Genomic DNA, 19,627 nt, shown 5'->3' with positions numbered 1-19,627 from the left:
AAAGTTATTTAATACGGTATAATCGTGGACAAGACATTCGTAGATAATGACGAAATATCCAACACCAACCAAAATAAAAAACATGGTAAATATACCCTATTAAATAAGTTTAATATTTAGGAAACTTACCTATTGTTTTATGGTTTAAAATAAAAAGTAATATATATATATAATAATATATATATATATATATCTTAAACTTTGCTTAATACGACGTAGATATATATATATATATATATATATATATATATATATATATATATATATATATATATATATATATATATATCTACGTCGTATTAAGCAAAGTTTCTTCATCCGTCTGTACGATTAGATCTTTCAAACCGTGCAACAGATTAAAATGTGGTTTCATGTGCTTCAAGGGAGAGATATTAATTGAAGAGGTTGGTTTATGTGTATAATACATTAGAAATATGTTACATTAGAAAAATGCCTTGTTTTAATGTTTATTACATTTTAATTGTTTAAGTATACGTGTTTAGTATTATTGGGCCAGTGTAAAAATGGGAAAAGTAGTGTGCTAAAAAAAAAGGTAACATTAAAGAATTAAAAACATTGTAATTATGGATTATGTTATAAAGCTTAAGACAATGTTTGGCAAAGCACTGCAACAACAGTTTTTAAAATAGTACGAGTATAAATTTTAATAAAATACTTTAACGATGTATCTATATGTATGTATGATGTATGATGACGTGTGTCTTGTTTATGGTATTCTAGCGGAGTGGTCTATGGTAGCGAGGTAGCCATTTTGATTTTATTCAAGAAAAAAGTCGGTTTTTTAATATGAAAAAAACAAAGGAAATTTCTTCAAGTACCCGTTTAAAATAATAAAGTCTAGACGAATGGTCAGAACATATTTACTTCAATGGAAGTACTGTGATGGATCTAAAAGAGCTAGAGAATTATTGAGGCGTTAATTTAAAGAAATTAAGATATTAACTGCTTTTCAATATATTATTATTCTGTAATGTTATATATGTACATAAATATACCAATGTTTATCCTCATAATATTGATATAAGAAACAAATATCAACTTGTTAATCCTTTTGCTCGACTGCATAAAGTCAGTAGCTCTTTTGTGGGGCAATATGGTTCAACAAAAGGAACGTAGAATCGTTCAAAATGCCTTTATCACCAAACAAAAAAAGAAAAGTTAACGAGCGCTTGTGTGAGAAAGGCTATTGCACAAATTGTGAGTTAAATTAAACGATCGCCTCCTGGCTAATTCTTTTCACATTGAATATTTGTAAATACTAAAATTAACAAAAACACTACTTGCGTTTCTATTGCGGGTTATTCTGTGGTCAGGGTAATTTCTTTTTCAAACCGAGGCTAATATTTGGTTTGACAATCAAGGTTTGTCAAAGTAAGAATAATACTTCCTTACTGAATAAAGAAATTTAATTTATTTTGTTTTATATAATCGGTGATTCTATGTATATATAAAATAGAAAATATTGTAATTTTTAGTTTTATGGATTTAGCTAACTATTCAAAACAATTACATTCTTATTTTTCAGCTTAACAGCATGTTTAAGAATTTTAGATATTAAAACAAAACCAAAGCAATATCAAGTTATCCCACTATTGTTTTTAAATAACGATAAAGTTTTAATACTATTTCGAGTAATCAATTTAAAAGCACTTTATTCGTTCGCAACAATATAGGTATCGCTGTAGAAGTACAGTGACATATAAATGCTCTTAATAACTTAATTATAACTTGGAACACTTTATAACAACTTCAGCGTGCCATTTAAACCGCCAGCCAAACAGCACGCTTCAATTTCATAGATAGCAAATATCATAAATGTACACTAAGTATATATATATATATATATATATATATATATATATATATATATATTTTTTTTATGGCATAGGTGGCAAACGAGCAGGAGGCTCACCTGATGGAAAGTGACTACCACCGCCCATGGACATCTGCAACACCAGGGGGCTTGCAGGTGCGTTGCCAGCCTTTAAGAAAGGAGTACGCTCTTTTCTTGAAGGTTCCCATGTCGTATCGGTTCGGAAAAACCGCCGGCGAAAGCTGGTTCCACAAAGTAGTTGTGCGAGGCAGAAAATGTCTGAGAAATCGCGCTGTTGTGGATTTTCGGACATCAAGGTGGTGCGGGTGAAACTTAGAGTTTTGGCGAGATGTCCGAAGGTGAAATTCAGCAGCCGGGATTAATCCGAACAATTCCTCGGAACATTTCCCGTGAAAAATTCGGTAGAAGATGCAGAGTGATCCAACATCTCTACGCAAAGCCAAAGGATCAAGGAGATCGGAAAGGGCTTGATCGTCGATAACTCGGGCCGCTCTACGTTGAATGCGGTCAAATGGAAGGAGCTGGTACTGGGGAGCACCCGCCCAGAGGTGAGAGCAGTACTCCATGTGAGGCCGAATTTGCGCCTTGTAAAGTTTTAGGCGATGGGCCGACGTGAAATACTGTCTCGCCTTGCTGAGCACACCCAGCTTTTTTGAAGCCAATTTGGCTTTGCCTTCCAATTGACCGCGGAACTGAACGAGGCTCGAAATATCAACGCCAAGTATTCCGATACTACCTGTAGCGGCTATCGGAATGTTCTCAAATTGTGGAGATACGACAAATGGTGTTTTTTTAGCGGTTAACGCGCAAACTTGCGTCTTTTTGGGGTTGAAATGGACTAGATTTAGTCGGCCCCAATTCGAGACTTCGTTTAACGAAGATTCGATTTCAGATACAAGTTTGATCCGGTTCTCTTCGACGTTTTCCCGAGAAATATTAGCGCGGCCGGTGTATAAGGTGTCAACGGTACTGTCGTCTGCATAGCAATGAATGTTCCCGATTTGCAACAAATCATTGATATGCAGAAGAAACAGAGTGGGTGATAGGACGCAGCCTTGTGGAACACCAGCATTGACGAATTTTAAGTCAGAGCATGCACCGTCGACAACGACCTTGATGCTCCGATCTGCCAAAAAGCTGGTAATCCAATTGCATAATTTCCCGGGAAGCCCATAGGAAGGAAGCTTCGAAAGAAGCGCTTTGTGCCATACACGATCGAAGGCCTTCGCTATGTCCAAGCTGGCTGCTAATGCCTCCCCCTTGCTCTCAACTGCTTCAGCCCACCTGTGAGTAAGGTAAACTAGAAGATCACCGGCTGAGCGACCCCGACGGAAACCGTACTGGCGGTCACTAATCAGCTGATTCTCCTCTAGGTACCGCAGGAGCTGGCAGTTAATAAGGGACTCCATTACCTTGGAGAGCAAGGAGGTGATGGCTATAGGCCTATAATTGGACGGATCTGAGCGGTTGCCTTTTTTAGGGATCGGGTGCACCAAAGCTGTCTTCCATGAGTTCGGGACGACGCCTAATGTGTAGGATTGCCGGAAAAGACGCGTTAAGACCGGTGCCAACTCGGGAGCACATGTCCGTAGCACGATTGGAGGGATGCCATCAGGTCCACTCGACTTATGAATATCCAAGGAAAGAAGTGCTTTGCGAACTGCACTTTGCCGGAATTTAACCTCCGGCATCGTGGTATCACACCGCGGAATTGTCGGTGGAGACTTTCCTTGGTCATCCAGAGTCGAGTTCGAAGCGAAGAGAGAGCCTAAAAGATCAGCTTTCTCTTTCGCGGTATGGGCCAATGACTCACCGTCCCTGTGCAGAGATGGAAACGAAGGCTGACAGAAATTCCCTAAGACAGCCTTAGCGAGAGACCAGAACGCACGTTTTCCTGAAGGGAGGCGCACCAGTCTTTCGCCAATTCTGCCAATGTACTCCGTCTTCGCCCTAGCAATCACGTTTTTGAGGGACCTAGAGGCAGAGTTATATTCCTTTTTGAATGCGCTGGTATTTACATCACGAGACGCAGATGCATTAGCCCAGGTTTGATAGCGTTCCCACTTTCGGCGTGATGCCGTTTTGCAGAAGCGACCAAACCAAGGCTGGGACTTGCCACCGATGGGTACTGCAGAGTAAGGAATGAATAGTTCCATACCCTGAAGCACCACATCGGCAACAGAGTCAGCAGCAGCGTTCGGATCATCCGGCGAGAAACAAATCTGCCCCCATGGGTAAGATGCAAAAAAAGACCGCATCCCATCCCAATCTGCTGACTTGTAGTGCCATACTCGGCGGCACCCAACAAAGCGAGGCCTTGAGTACCGCATAACCGGCACTGTACTCCGGACGAGACAGTGGTCCGACGAGCCCAGAGGGGGATCGACGGTAACCTGATAGCCATCCGGATGCGAAGTCAGCAGAAGGTCCAACAGGGAAGGTGTATGATCCTCCACATCCGGTATTCGCGTTGGCGAGTTGACCAGTTGTGTCAGATCATATGCTAGAGCGAAGTCCAGAACAGATCTACCCGCATGATCGGTGGTGCGTGAGCCGAGCCATTCAGCGTGATGGGCATTAAAGTCGCCCAGAATATTGATCTCTGCGGATGGAATCTGCTGCAGCACGGAATCTGTAGCCAATTGGACGTGCTCAACCAGTCGGTCGGTTTCGACATTACCGCTATGGGACCTATAAAGGCACGCATAGATTCGCGGATGGTCATCGCAGTCTACACGCAGCCAGATAATCGATAGGTCCTGTCCTTCAAGGCTGCCGAGGCGTTGAGAACAGATATCATCTCTGACGTAAACGCATACCCCAGCTCGTGGCACAAAGGAATGTTCCAATTTGTACCCAGGGTACGAAAGAAAAGTCGTATCGGCAGGAGAAGATATCTGGGTCTCGGTTAGAAAGAGCAAGGCCGGCTTCGCCGTTTCCAGATGGTTGTGAACGGCGTTGAGGTTAGAGTTGAGTCCCCTTATGTTGCAGAAGTCCACAGCGAGGGTGGTAGGGGTTGCCTTATGATGCCTGCTCCGCTTGCCTCGAACAGTAGCGAGCGCAAAATTGCCCCCCCCAGAATTCGGAGGGCAGCCTGGGCATCCCTGCTCAGGTAGTGTATGTCCTAAGCATGGATGCCCAGAGAGGGATTCTCCACCGCTGTCGCTGGTGGTACCCTCCTGGGGTAATTTAACCAAATTCTGCACAACCATCAAGTTTTGGGGGGGAGGGGGATTGGGCCTCCGGAACTCTCACTTACCGGGCGAAACGCGGTAGTATAGCTACCACTTTACGCCGATTTTAAGTGAGAGAGTGATACTTCCCCGGGCGTGCCGGCCCATTCGGCTGTAACCCGAAGGTATACAGCGTGGCACTACCACTTTTAAATATAAAATTTTAAGTATAAAAAAGGTTTTAATCTATTTTTTTTAATTCGTCTTTCTTACGTCAGCTGATAAAACCAGGTGATTTTACTGGATGATAGAGCTTTCTAAAAGGCCTAGATGTATATCATAATATTCTTCTTGTATGATATAATATGATACAATATCTGTTCCATAAATGGCCCAAAATTGGACCAAAAATGGCCCATAAATGTAACAGTTGTTTATACTATGTGCAATTACAAAAAAATCATGGGGGCTGATCTATCGTCATTTCCGTGAAATTAATTAAGAAAATATATAGACATCGTGAAAACTTAAGATATTGTTATACCATAAGGAAACATTAGCATTTTCATTTATTAATTATTATTTTTATTATAATTAAGGCCTTAACAATTTTTATCTTAACAGATTTTTGGGGTACCTACGATAAAACACTGTTTCAACCTTTAAGCTATTGATATGTTATCAAAACAAAAAGTAATTTTATTTTGTTGACATTAAGATATTTGTTCGTTCTCTTATTATATTGAATTAGATTCTCAAAGTCAATAAATTATTTTTAGGCAAGGTATCCGTTTCTATAATAATATTCCGCTCACATTTTTCAACTTTGTCGTTTTATAAATTCATATCATTTGAAAAAACACATAGGTAAAGAAGGCACATTATTAAATCTTGTATTAAATGATTTTATAGATGTTAATAAAAATCGTAGAGCTAATACTTGTTGACTTGACAGATATAATTGTTTTAACTTTGTTTATTTAAATTTTGAAGAACTTCTCTTTCAAAATTTAAATTTACTGTGTTTCTTCCCGGTTCATCTTGGCAGAATCTGCAATCCGAACAAACATTGTCATTTAACAAACGTGTCACGTGAAGCTACCACCAGCTTCACGTGACACGTTTGTTAAATGACGAATCATTAGTGCTTGTAAAAGACTTATTGAATAAAGTGTATTTAGATTTTGATTAAATTATATTGATTATCTGTTTGTTAGATTATTACTGTATAATATAGAATAAATAGGTCCATTTTCTATGTTCACATTTTTCAGATTTCCTTAAACTCCGAATTATAAATATGAATTTAGCCAGATAATGACTATCATAATGTTCGTGAATGGCGAGGACACGATTGGTCAATGTCTAAAATGTCGTAAAATAGTTCTAACAGCACAAGTAAAAACGTCTAAAAATGTAGCTTTTCCAATGGAGTCAGTTTCCTTTACCGCCAAGCACGAGATGAGTAATGAACTCAAATTGGGCCCATGTAATTTATCGTGCTCACCGGGTTCTGAACGTAGAAGCTTCGGAATACAATTTCTTTCAACAACAAAGCCAGTTAAATAATAAAAAAACAAAACATGCAGCGTAAGTAATAAGTGACAAAGGACGATTCAAAGGTAACATTGCAAGAGACAGATTAAAAAATACCGCATCGCTTTTTTAATTTATTTCTTTACAATTTTAGTGCTGGCAATAAAATACGCATTAAGTAGCAAAAGGTTAAGAAGCTGTTTTATCTGTAATATTACCAAAGCGTATCTTTTGAAGTTAACTTAATTGGTTAAGTTAGAACCAAGTTAACTACTTAGAAAACAATCAGGATAATTACCTCTCTGGATGCCTCCGGATAAGTTACCACCTCTCATAGGTATTACATCAACAATGCGCCACCAACCTTGGCAACTAATATGTCCTATTGAGCTGAATAAGAAACTATTTAGACCGATGCCTATGGACGGTGGTGACCACATAAAAACGGATCTTTCAAATTCATCTGCTGTCCTATATTATAAAAAAGGACATATGAAAAACTGTAATATGATTTTTCAGTAAAGATTTTAATGAATTTATTTAACCAAATTGTTCACTAATGCAATGGAGGATATGTTCAAGACGCTGAACTGGAAAGGACGTGGCATTAACATCAATGGCGAATACATCTCTCACTTGAGATTCGCAGACGACATCGTCATCGTGGCAGAAACGCTGCAGGACCTACAACAAATGCTGAACGAGCTGGCTAATTCTTCTATGCGTATCGGCCTACGGATGAACTTGGATAAAACCAAGGTCATGTTCAATGAACATGTTCTACCGGAACCGACTACGATACACGGTACCGTTCTCGAAGTTGTTCAAAAATATGTCTACCTCGGGCAGACTCTGCGATTAGGTAGAAACAACCTTGAGGACGAGGTGAATAGAAGAATTCAGCTGGGTTGGGCAGCGTTTGGGAAGTTACGTCGAATCCTAACATCGTCGATCCCACAGTGCCTTAAGACGAAAGTCTTCAATCAGTGCGTCCTACCCGTCATGACATACGGAGCCGAAACGTGGACACTCACGACAAGGCTGGTCCACCAACTTAAAGTCGCTCAGCGTGCTATGGAAAGGGCTATGCTCGGCGTTTCTTTGAGGGATCGCATCAGAAATGAGGTTATCCGTCAAAGAACCAAAGTCATCGACATAGCCCACCGGATTAGTAAGCTGAAGTGGCAGTGGGCTGGTCATATTTGTCGTAGAACCGACAACCGTTGGGGAAAACGTGTTCTAGAGTGGAGACCGCGTCTCGGCAAACGTAGTGTAGGACGTCCTCAGGCACGGTGGAGTGACGATATACGCAAGGCGGCAGGCAGGAGCTGGATGCGAGTAGCCGGAGAAAGACCACAGTGGCGTGCACTGGGAGAGGCCTATGTCCAACAGTGGACAAAAATAGGCTGTTGATGATGATGATGATGAAATCTGATTACATATTGTAACTGTTCAATTCTAAAAAAAATAAAATTTTAACAAAAAGAAAAACCGACTTCAAACAAAACAGTATTTTAAAACAAATTAAAATGCACTAAAAAGTAATAAAAATAATTGCATATTTAACATATTTTTGAGAGTCCTCCTAGGTAAAATGAAATGAAAAATATTAGACTACTTAAAAGTCGCTTTACGATTATATAACGTAGTTATAGTTATTGTTATATTTAGAGACGGTGTCAGCCAACCCTATACTATACCTATCAAAAAACTTTTTTTTGAAGTTGGTTGAAAATACGTTTAACTAAATTAACCCTTAAATAAAATAATTGCAATAACACACAAAAAAAAATTGCGTATAATTGAATTAATATCATTAAAAATAATCATATTATATGAAAGAAAGTCGCTTACGTTTACTTAATATAAAAGAAAGACACTTACTTTTACGCTTATAATTACTATAAATGCACAATATAGTACATAAACACTAATTATGTTAAAGGTTTCTAAAAATATGTCGTAAATAAACACATTTTGCGTTTACATTACAAACGCTGCCTGAATCTTACGAGATAGATCAAAGTAATGTGGTATAGTATCGCACACCTTAAAAAGGTCTTCAAAAAATCATTTAGGGATAGCCAGTAAACATTTTTTATCCTTTACTTTTTATGAGAAATAATGGCTTAAATTCTAAGCGATTTTAAGCAACACAGCATTAATCCTTATTGAATTAAGTACCTGAAATATATCGGGCATTTAATATAGATCAATATAGCATGAAATTGAGGTGGATATTTTCGAAGATATTATAGACTTAATAAATAAAAATTTTAACAAAAAGAAAAACCGACTTCAAACAAAACACTATTTTAAAACAAATGAATATGCACGAAAAAGTAATAAAAATAATTGCGTATTCAACATATTTTTTAGAGTCTTCCTAAGTTAAATGAAATGAAAAATATTAGACTACTTAAAAGTCGATTAACGATTATATCATGTAGTTATAGTTATTGGTATATTTGGAGCCGGTGTCAGCCACGGTGCCCTTGCCCCAACAATCAAAAGAAAGATGCGATACGAGCCCCTTGATTGATCCACTATATTATTGTGTAAAAGGTAATTTGTAAAAAACATATTTGTTAAAGGATTCTCGTATTGTTTTTTGATAGATATACTGTAGGGTTTTATTGGCTGACACCGACTCCAAATATAACAATAATTATAACTACATGATATAATCGTTAATCGACTTTTAAGTAGTCTAATATTTTTCATTTCATTTAACTTAGGAAGACTCTAAAAAATATGTTGAATACGCAATTATTTTTATTACTTTTTCGTGCATATTCATTTGTTTTAAAATAGTGTTTTGTTTGAAGTCGGTTTTTCTTTTTGTTAAAATTTTTATTTATTTTTTGATTTTAAGTGAAGCTGATGTTGACTAACTAATTTTTTTTAATATGGATAGATTAAGCGTTCCGTTTATATGAGTCAGAAACTATTTCGAGGACAATCTCAAAGGAAACTTGCGAATAAAGCAAAAATAGGCTTTCGAAAATGCGGATTTAATACGTCACGTGGCGTAAACTACAAGGATCCCTCGAAAGAGCTGTAATCGAACTCTGCAAAAAAACTTTGAAAAAGACCAACTATATTTCGTACATCATATGACATCACATCACATACACAAAATTTGATTAAAGATAGTAAGAAATTCTGCCCCATATCGCACCCTAACTGCGAGCCGTATAGTAGTTCCATCACTACATAGTATAAAACAAAGTCGCTTTCTCTGTCCCTATATCTTTAAATCTACGCAACGGATTTTGATGCGGTTTTTTTTAAAAGATAGTGTGATTCAAGGGGAAGGTTTGTGTATATAATACATGAACAATATAGTAAAGAAACACTGATAATTTTAGAAGTTTGCGATGTGATGTCGTAAATACACAAATTCTGTAGTATATTTAGTATCAGTATTGCACCCGTGTGAAGCCGGGGTGGGTAGCTAGTTGATTATAATATTCGACTATGATAATTACATAAACATAATCACATTACGGAAGGTGACTCAAATATCCAAATAACCTATTAATAAAAGATTCGACTGAGTATCGCTAACGTGCTCCTCAGAATTGTTCCGTTCCCTTCCGTTCCGTTACTTTGTCATGGATCCTGTGCTCAGAACCTTACCAAACTTTCACCAAATTACCCTTGAAGTATATATTTTATAATAAAAAAAGAATTATCAAAATTGGTTAACGTGATTTTCAGTTATTCACCTATTTGTCGCGCATATACATAATGCAAATTTAAGACTTATGTCGTTTTCATATGGATACCATCATCAGAAAAAAATAAAAAAAAATGGGACCCCACGGGAAGCACTACCTTTCGAACAAAAAAAAATTATCAAAATCGGTCCACCCAGTGAAAAGTTATGAGGTAACAACATAAAAAAAAAAAAAAAAAAAATACAGACGAATTGATAACCTCCTCCTTTTGGAAGTCGGTTGAAAACCAATTCAAATTAATTTCTTTATCAAGTCCTAAACTCTTAGTACCAACTAAAACACTAAACAGACAACTGCATGTAAAATTAAACTTACATAGTACTCTTTACTAAGGTGACTTATAATTACATCACTAGCGACGCAATATGTCATTCTCGATCGGTAAAGCAGATTATCGCTTATACTGCGCACACCAAAATAGATCTTAAGGTAACGGAAATTTTCTTACCCAGACTGTACAATAAAAATCTGAAGTAAATAAATGCGAAAATAACTCTGTCTATTACAATTTCATATGGCTGTTCCGATTTTGGTTAAATTTATTATTGATATGGGTTGAGTCCCGGGAAAGGATATCGGCGACTTTATTAATTCACACCTCGAGGTGTTAAAATGGAAGGGATGATGGTTTTTGTAACGTTGGTAATCTTTTATAAATTTAAAGGAAAAGCGACAGGCTCATTTAGTTAATTATGACAAAAATCAAAATCAAAATGTACTACTTTATTCAAGTAGGCTTTTACAAGTACACTCGGATAGTCATTTAACAATCTATATTAAGTGAAGCTTCCACAGATTCGAATACAGATTCTACAGGGAAGAACGGGCAAGACACAAACAAGATGAAGTTGTGAAATCATAATATACCCTTTATAAGCCTTTCCTAAGTAGCCTTAGGGAATAAGTAGTATTACGGAATCTTTATTCATTGAGGATAAAATCTTAAATTCCGAAGATAGAATCAAGGTTACATGGAAAATTATTGTTCGGGTTTGTGGGAAACCTTAAAAATATGGAGCAAAACAAATCAGACATACTTGAAAAAATAATTCGAAATTGGAATTTATAATTGGCCTTGGATTTGATAATGGATGTCGGCGCGCAACCACGAATTTAAAAAAACACGAGTCCAGAAATTATTATTTTAATAATTTAAAACTGTTTGATTATTAAGTTAATAATTTTTAGTGAAATATGAAATGTTAAATTGGTCTGAAATATTTAAGCGTCCGTAAAAATGTGTTATATTGAGTGAATAGTATACCCAACCATTTTTGTTATAAAAGCCTGAGCACCCGCTGATATGGACAGGGAGCTCAGCGCTCAACTCAGGACTGAGGATATTGATACTCGCCCGAACGTCCGGTGACGCTGTAAAGGCCAGTAAGGCCAACAGCAATACTTCACACAAAAAAAATGATATGAACAGTCTTGTTCGAGCCGTCAAAGCGATAGGACCTCCTCTGTTTGGAATAAATCATAGAAGAATATTTTCTGAGTTTAATTTCATTCCTTCGAGGATGGATAGAGATCTAAACCCTGACATTCGTGGCGTCAGCGATGCTTCGTCACATGTGTCAAATAACATTGAAATTTAAAAAAATCCTTTATAATAAGTGTATACACTGAGACGAACGCAAGTCCGACACCACCGGAATGAGTAGCAGATGTAAAAACAACGGCTTTTCGTGCTTTCCGAGGCATGGTATTGTACACTTTGACCTTACAAGCTCGGACTATTACTGAGAATATTTCTATTAACGATACGACTTAGGAAACTTCAAGAAACGAACATACTCCTTTCTTAATGGCCGGAAAGATAATAGCCCCCGGCTTTTGCAGATGTCCATGGGTAGTGGTAATCACTTTCTATATGGTGAGCTTCCTACTTATTTGCCCCCTATTTCATAGACAAAATCGTCGGTAAACCCCCAAAACATATTGACGTGCACTGAGGTTTGAATCCAGACCTCGAGATTTGAGGCATTATATCAGACCACTACACCAAAGTTAACCCCTATTAGACACCATTTGCTTTTCTGTACAGCTGTTAAAGTTTACGTAATTTCATGATGATCGAGTGTATCTTTGAGATTAAGCGTAACAATTTTTCTTTTACGTTTATATTGCTAAACAGGATAATTTTCTCATCAGATATTCTACCGCAAATCAATAATATAGTGATCCAGTATATTTACAGGCTCAAGGGACATGACATGGGTTCCCAATGTTGGGTACGCATTAGTGTTATAAGGAATGGTTAATATTTATTAGGGCGTCAAGGGCCAAATGACCCAACAGCTAATCCGCCTGCCAATTTTATGAAATAAATAAATAATGTTTCCAATATAAATGATTATTTGAAACCGTAGATACGTATAATTGTTTAAACCTTTGGAGAATTTCGTTAAACATTATTAATATCGATATTTATTTATTTATGCTTTATTATACACCACCAACACAAAATACAAAATCTTAAAATAAAAATAGTATGTATGTATGGCTAATTACCCATCTCTTCCAGGCATCCCAAACGAAAAGAGATTTATTGAATATAATTGCCAATAAACTATACATATATATTGTTGGAAGAAACAAGCAACATCTGCGTCGAGTCACACAACTTTCCTTTAAAAAAAAAGGCGGGAGATTCGTGGTTGACACATTGAGATAGCGAATATAATTATTACGGTGTAATGTGATTATTGATGGTTATTTGTGTTGTAGACTAAATGTTTTTCTATTGTGTTAGATTGATTGTTATTTTAAATTAAAGATGTTGATGATTGTTTAAGAGGTTAACCTACTTCCTACTTCTGGTTCTAAAAATATATATTAATTTGAATAATTATATTTAACTAACGTGACTTTGTATTTTTTAAATGTTGAAAAAGAGTAACTACTAACTTCTTGTCGGTACTTCTCGGTAGAATCAACTTTCCGAACCGGTGATAGCTTCACTTAATTGCAAAATCACTATCCAAAAATGCTTGTAAAAGCCTACTTGAATAAAGTTTATTTTGATTTTATATATAACCGAGGTAAATGAGGAACCTCATTATCAGTAATTGTATGGATAGGATTTCGTAACTCGAATAAATTTAAACCTGTTACTATCGTTAATTCCCTTATTATATTTTTAGGGTTCCGTACCCCAAGGGTAAAACGGATATTACTCGCTGTCCGTCCGTTCGCCCGTCTGTCACCATGCTGTATCTCATTAACTGTGAGATTTAGATAGTTGAAATTTTTACAAATGATGTATTCCTTTTGCCGATATAACAATAAATATGAAAAAAAAAAATAGAATAAAATAAGTATTTAGACATAATGTATAACTTTAGAAGAAGGAGTATTATTTACTTTAAAAATAGACTTTACACTCCACTGACTTCTTCAAATAGAAAAAATGTATGAAAATATCACAAAAAATAACATAAATTGTTAACAATATACTTATTTAATGTTCAATTGGTATCGTATTAACATATATAATACTATAATTTAATTAAGAATAAATACTGATTTCAACTATTCAAGCTAAATTTAAAAATAATTAAGGTTATTAATTAATATGCGAGAAATACATAATTACAACGTCTACTAAAGTCATGTCAAAATCATAAATAAATAAATCAAAAGTTGTTTATTTAAAGACGTAAAACTTATCTAAATGTTAATATCTGTTTTACTAATATGTAATTATTTTATGCTTAATATTCTATCATAAATCATAATAATAATATATAATTCATTAATTATGTTTGAAAGTGACACAGATAGCCGAGAAGTTATGTGGAAGTCGGCTATCATAGTATGGGCATGTAATGCGGAGGAATGAGGAACATATTATCAGGAAAGCATGGATGTGGATAGATAAAGAGGTAGACCATGGAAACGATGGATAGATTGTCTGAAAGACGACATGGTCAGAAAGAATGTTACTTGTGAGATGACGTCTGACAGAGAAGTATGGAAGGAGAAGACGTGCTGCGCCGACCCCAAGTAAAATTGGGATAACGGCGGGAGGATGATGATGAAGATGAAATCAACATAATTATAATAAGATATATTTATGTTGCGGTAATATTTTATAAACGAACCACTCAATTACCCGTCGATCAAACAACCATTAATCCACCCGTGCTCCCGTATATCCACTAACGAACTCATGTAACTACTGTACGCCCCGTTTATACCATAGATACTCGTACATAAAAATAAACAATATATTGTTTTTGACTTTTAAATTGCCTGAGTTATTCTCTTATGAAATTGTTAAGTATCCAATTAACGACGCCTGAAGAGGCAGATACAGATTAATTATGTTATTTTTCAGTCTGTACGTCTTTAAAGAGGTGTTTTTCAGACTTCGGGTCATGACCCTCATGAAGGTTGTAAATAATTGTCTATTCAAGAAAGTTTTTTACGGTTAATATTCGAAAACATTTTTTTTTAATGACAGCATTTAGATAGGCACTAAGGTGTTAATTTGACCTAATCTAATAAAAGTGTAATTAGGTACTTCTTATGGTACCACCAACCCGCATTGGAACAGCGTGGTGGAATATGTTCCAAAGCTTTTCCTCAAAGGGAAAGGAGGCCTTTAGCCCAGCAGTGGGAATTTACAGGGTGTTGTTGTTGTTGTTGTTGTAGGTACTTCTTTATGATATGGTAAATGGACCACCTGATGGTCAGTGGTCACCACGCTATAGACATTAGAAAAAAATAGTAATCAAAAAATCAAACAAGCACTTTTGAATAGTTATTTCACAAATATATTAAATGAAGCTACCACCGGTTCCGAAAAAGACCTATTTAAGCAAAAACCTATTTAAGAAATTTAACAAAAAAAGTTATTGTTCCTAGGTTCTACAATAACTTATACATTTAGGCACAGGGTTTTTTAATATTACGGTTATACTGACTTCAGTATTGGCTACGGCATTTTGTATTGGGACAACGACTCAGATATGAATAGGAATTTCTTAATTGATGAACAACAACAGGCAAGCACGATTGAATAGTCATGTGCTTAATTTGTGTTTATAATTCATCTCGAGCTCACCAGTGAAGGAAAACATCCCGCATTGGTGGTGGAATTCGTTCCAAACTTTCTCCTCAAATGGAAAGAAGACCTTATCACAACAGTGATAAATTTACAAGGCTGTTAATGTAATGTATAAATGTAATTAATAAAAATGGCATCAGGGAAATTTACAATAACAATTCTGATTCTAATTGTAAATTGTTATTCATTATTTTGGCATTAATTTGGCATTTTACAATCATGCAAGCCTCTTTTCACAAGTTTGAGAATATTTAGGTTATCATGGATTTACATTAACGAGATGTGATGTTTTGAGAAAAAGAAGTTACTTTTAAAACACAATCAATCAATCAGCCCATTCTTGTCCACCGCTGGACATAGGCCTCTCCAATTGCACGCCACTGTGATCGTTCTTGGGCTACTCGCATCCAGCTCCTGCCAGCCGTCTTGCGTCCTGCCAGCCGTTTTACGTTTTTTTCAAAACACATGGAACTTTTATTGTGCCGTTAGATATGATAGATAAAAAAAATGTAAGACCGCTCTGAATTATTACTATTTTGGCTTACACACAGCTATATAGTTGTTTATACTCCAGTCAAGTTTAAAAATAAGAGAAGTATGTTACGCAGCCAATGGTTGCAAGTTTTTTGAAATTTCCCCATTAATTGTTATTTACCTTCAAAACTCTTTCATTAGGGTAGGGGGAAATAAATTTTAATGCCCAGCCTTTGATTCCATAGTATTAAAGTTTGTTACAGTTATTTAATACGGGATATATTCCATGTTTTTTTCCTTTTAGTTGGTGGAGCTCGATATTTCGACATTATCTACAAATTATCATATCATATGATATCATATACTCATCTTGTAAACAAGACAATTATAATAAAGACAACCATGTTAATATAAAATCCTGTATTAAAGTTTTTCTACAGGAATAACATGTCAAAGCAATCGAAAGCTTTTGATTTGTCACAAAAATACAATAAGGTTTTGTGAACTCGAACTCTCGTACCATAAATGTCAATATAGGATACCCACATCAATGTTTGGACGACCCTGAAACCGACCTGTAGAGGATGTAATGTAAAAAAATTATTAAAGAACGCTTCTGTGCTAAAGTTGTCATACAATTAGTGAGTTTATGAATGATAGCGCACTTTAGGAATGAAACAATCGCCTCCCTTTCAAATTCAATATTTCTAAAAAATTAGACAAAAAGAAATTAGTTTCTTTTACCAGTCCTTCTAAGGTTAGGGTATTTATATAAATAATTTACTTAATATAGGCAAAATTCGGATAAGTCTATAGTTGTTTCGGGTCTTCATTAACATACTTAAATTATGGCCTTACTTTTCTTAATTTCAAAAGATCTGGTACCAAAGCACCAAAATCTATAGTTAGCTATTAAAGAAGACAGCTAAATAACTATTTTGTTTTATAAACAATTACGTTGTTGTTAATTTTAACTGATAAATCCAATAAATCGCTGGTCTATTCACAATTTAATGATATAAAAGCTTTTATCACTTCGCGGGGCAAAATTATTTTCAAATATCACCTCTTTATTTTGGAAGTGTTTTGAATACTATCAGCAACTGATATATATTAATCTAATAACCTATATATCTGATATATACAGCTTTAAAAATGTACAGGAAATTTTAAAAAGAAAAGACAAAGAGTTTTCATGCGATTCTCAGTTCGAACAAAGCTTTTCCTCTTTGTATCTTATACAAGCTAAATCTTTTGAAGTCTGAGACTTCCTCCACTTCAATTATGAAACTTTACATACACAATTTGTCAGCCCTCATTTAACAAACATGAGAGATGAATTAAAAAGTTAGCCTATGTCCGACCCCAGAACTCAAACCATCTCGATACCTAATTTCACCCCAATTAATTCAGCGGTTTAAGGATGAAGAAACAACATATAGAGTTACTTAATATATGTATCTATATGTTGGAAAATGACAGAACAGTAAATTAAATTAACAAGCCTTGAAAAAAATAAAATTGTTAAAAAAAATTTTTACTAAAAAAAAATCTTGTGAATAAAACGATATCAGGAAAAAAAAAATAATTAATCTTTTGTAATTATGAGACGATGCTACTGTTAAAAAAACGGGTTATGGTCTCACTTTGAAGATCTCCAGTCGTAAATGTGCGGAAAATTAATGATAATTGTTAAGTTTAATTTATCAAATTGGTACAATTTAAAAAAATAATTAATTACAGAGCACGGAAAAATTTTAATGGCCAGTTAGGGTATAAGAAAAAAAAAAAGAAAATAAAACATTCATTAATTCAAAGTAGGTTTCACCATTTTGGCGCTAAATGTAGGCGAGTAACTGCGGTTTACAAAGAAAAGCAATCAAAACAAAAACTGCCATAGGTTTCGAAATTGCTAAAAAATATTTTGTATAAACGCGAAGTTTCGCAAGCGATCACCAGTATTATTTAAAACCGTATACAAAAGAAAGGGAAAGCAATTGAGAGGTCATTTGGGGGCAGCATATCGTTTTTTCCTTACGTAACGAAGCCTCGTAAAAGAATATCGCTTCAATTATGTACCAAAACCAATTTTGCTATCAAAGAACCTATTTCTTTATATAACAATTCCCCACAAACATTACGTTGTTCTCGTTTTAGTGTAACCTTATACTATTTAGGAGTAGATCGGGGGCCAAACCAATTAGCGTCTTAATTTTGAAAACTTTTTTCGACCCGGTTATTGGTCCTATCGTGCTTGTGATTATTTTAATATAAACTAGCGACCCCGACTGATACATACAATACAATGCTGATACTAAATGTACTACAGAATGTCTTACAACGGTCACAGCTTTTCGTCATTAGACCGGACAAAACGGAAATAGTAGTTTTGTTATTAGACAATACAAACATATATGTATTTCACTGCTTTTCAACCGACTTCCAAAAGGAGGAGGTTATCAATTCGTCTGTATTTTTTTTTTTTATGTTGTTACCTCATAACTTTTCACTGGGTGGACCGATTTTGATAATTTTTTTTTGTTCGAAAGGTAGTGCTTCCCGTGGGGTCCCATTTTTTTTTATTTTTTTCTGATGATGGTATCCATATGAAAACGACATAAGTCTTAAATTTGCATTATGTATATGCGCGACAAATAGGTGAATAACTGAAAATCACGTTATCTTACTCCGTCTGTACATATGTACATGCCAGTATAAGGTCAAGTTCAAAAATATAATTTAATATTCGTATAAATTGTTTTAATTTTAAATGTAATATATTTAAGCTCGTGTAACATGTTAATCTAAAAAATCTATAATAAAATTTGATCGAGCACGCTGTTACGTAAGCTTGAAGCTTTGACCTTGAACATCCCCTCGCTACATATTCGAATACTCCCATATGAGGACGATACAAAAAACCGCAGTGTTTTCTGTCAGTTTGTCTGTATATATATTTATTCTGTATTTTTTATTTATTTATCTAATTTTCAATTTAGCTGTTTCTAATTGTTACAATATTATATAGTGTTCTTTTTTGAAAATTTCGATAATGAATCAACGTGTAGTCAAGTGTAACCAGTGACATATGAGGATTTATCAAGAATTCATTTATTTTTAATAATAATAATTGCAATAAAATAATGTAATTTTTTCTATATACATTTTGTAAAGTTTTGGTGGTAGGGCTTTGTGCACTCATCAGATATTCTACCGCCAAACAACAGTACGCAGTATTGTTGTGTTCCAGTTTGAAGGGTGAGTGAGCCAGTGTAACTACAGGCACAAGGGACATAACATCTTAGTTCCCAAGGTTGTTGGCACATTGACGCTGTAAGGAATAGTTAATATTTCTTACAGCGTCATTGTCTATGGGTGATGGGGACCCCTTACCATCAGGTGGCCCATATGCTCGTCGGCTAACCTATTTCATAAAAAAAAGAAATATTATGTAATAAAAATAAAAAAATTAACAAAAAGATAAACCGACTTCAAATAAAACACTAAAAATTAAAAACGACTTAGACTACTTAAAAGTCAATCTACGATTATGTAATGTAGTTACAATTATTGTTATATTTGGAGACGCTGTACATTGAAAATGACTTTTTTGCAACTTCTATAATCTAAATGATCTTATATTCCAGTAAATACTCAAAACAAGAAAATTTTGTTATCACCATATCCAAAGCCGGTAAAATGTTATTCACATATCACAGATCCCAAATTACATATTCATAACGTCGCATCTTCTTAACATCGCATGATTAAC

The 19,627-nt window shown here is 35.2% G+C and overlaps 1 protein-coding gene across 1 annotated transcript in view; it reads right to left on the bottom strand.

Moving 5' to 3' along the window:
• The window catches only part of LOC124534925 (adipokinetic hormone/corazonin-related peptide receptor variant I-like), a 205,682-nt gene that overhangs the window by 19,316 nt on the left and 166,739 nt on the right, over positions 1-19,627 (bottom strand). The gene's annotated exons all lie outside the window — the stretch shown is intronic.

The sequence above is a fragment of the Vanessa cardui genome, chromosome 13, assembly GCF_905220365.1.
Source record: "Vanessa cardui chromosome 13, ilVanCard2.1, whole genome shotgun sequence".
NCBI classification, from domain to species: Eukaryota; Metazoa; Arthropoda; class Insecta; order Lepidoptera; family Nymphalidae; genus Vanessa; species Vanessa cardui.
The sequence above is the reverse complement of the archived record's forward strand: the minus strand, read 5'-3'. Positions and strand labels throughout refer to the sequence as shown.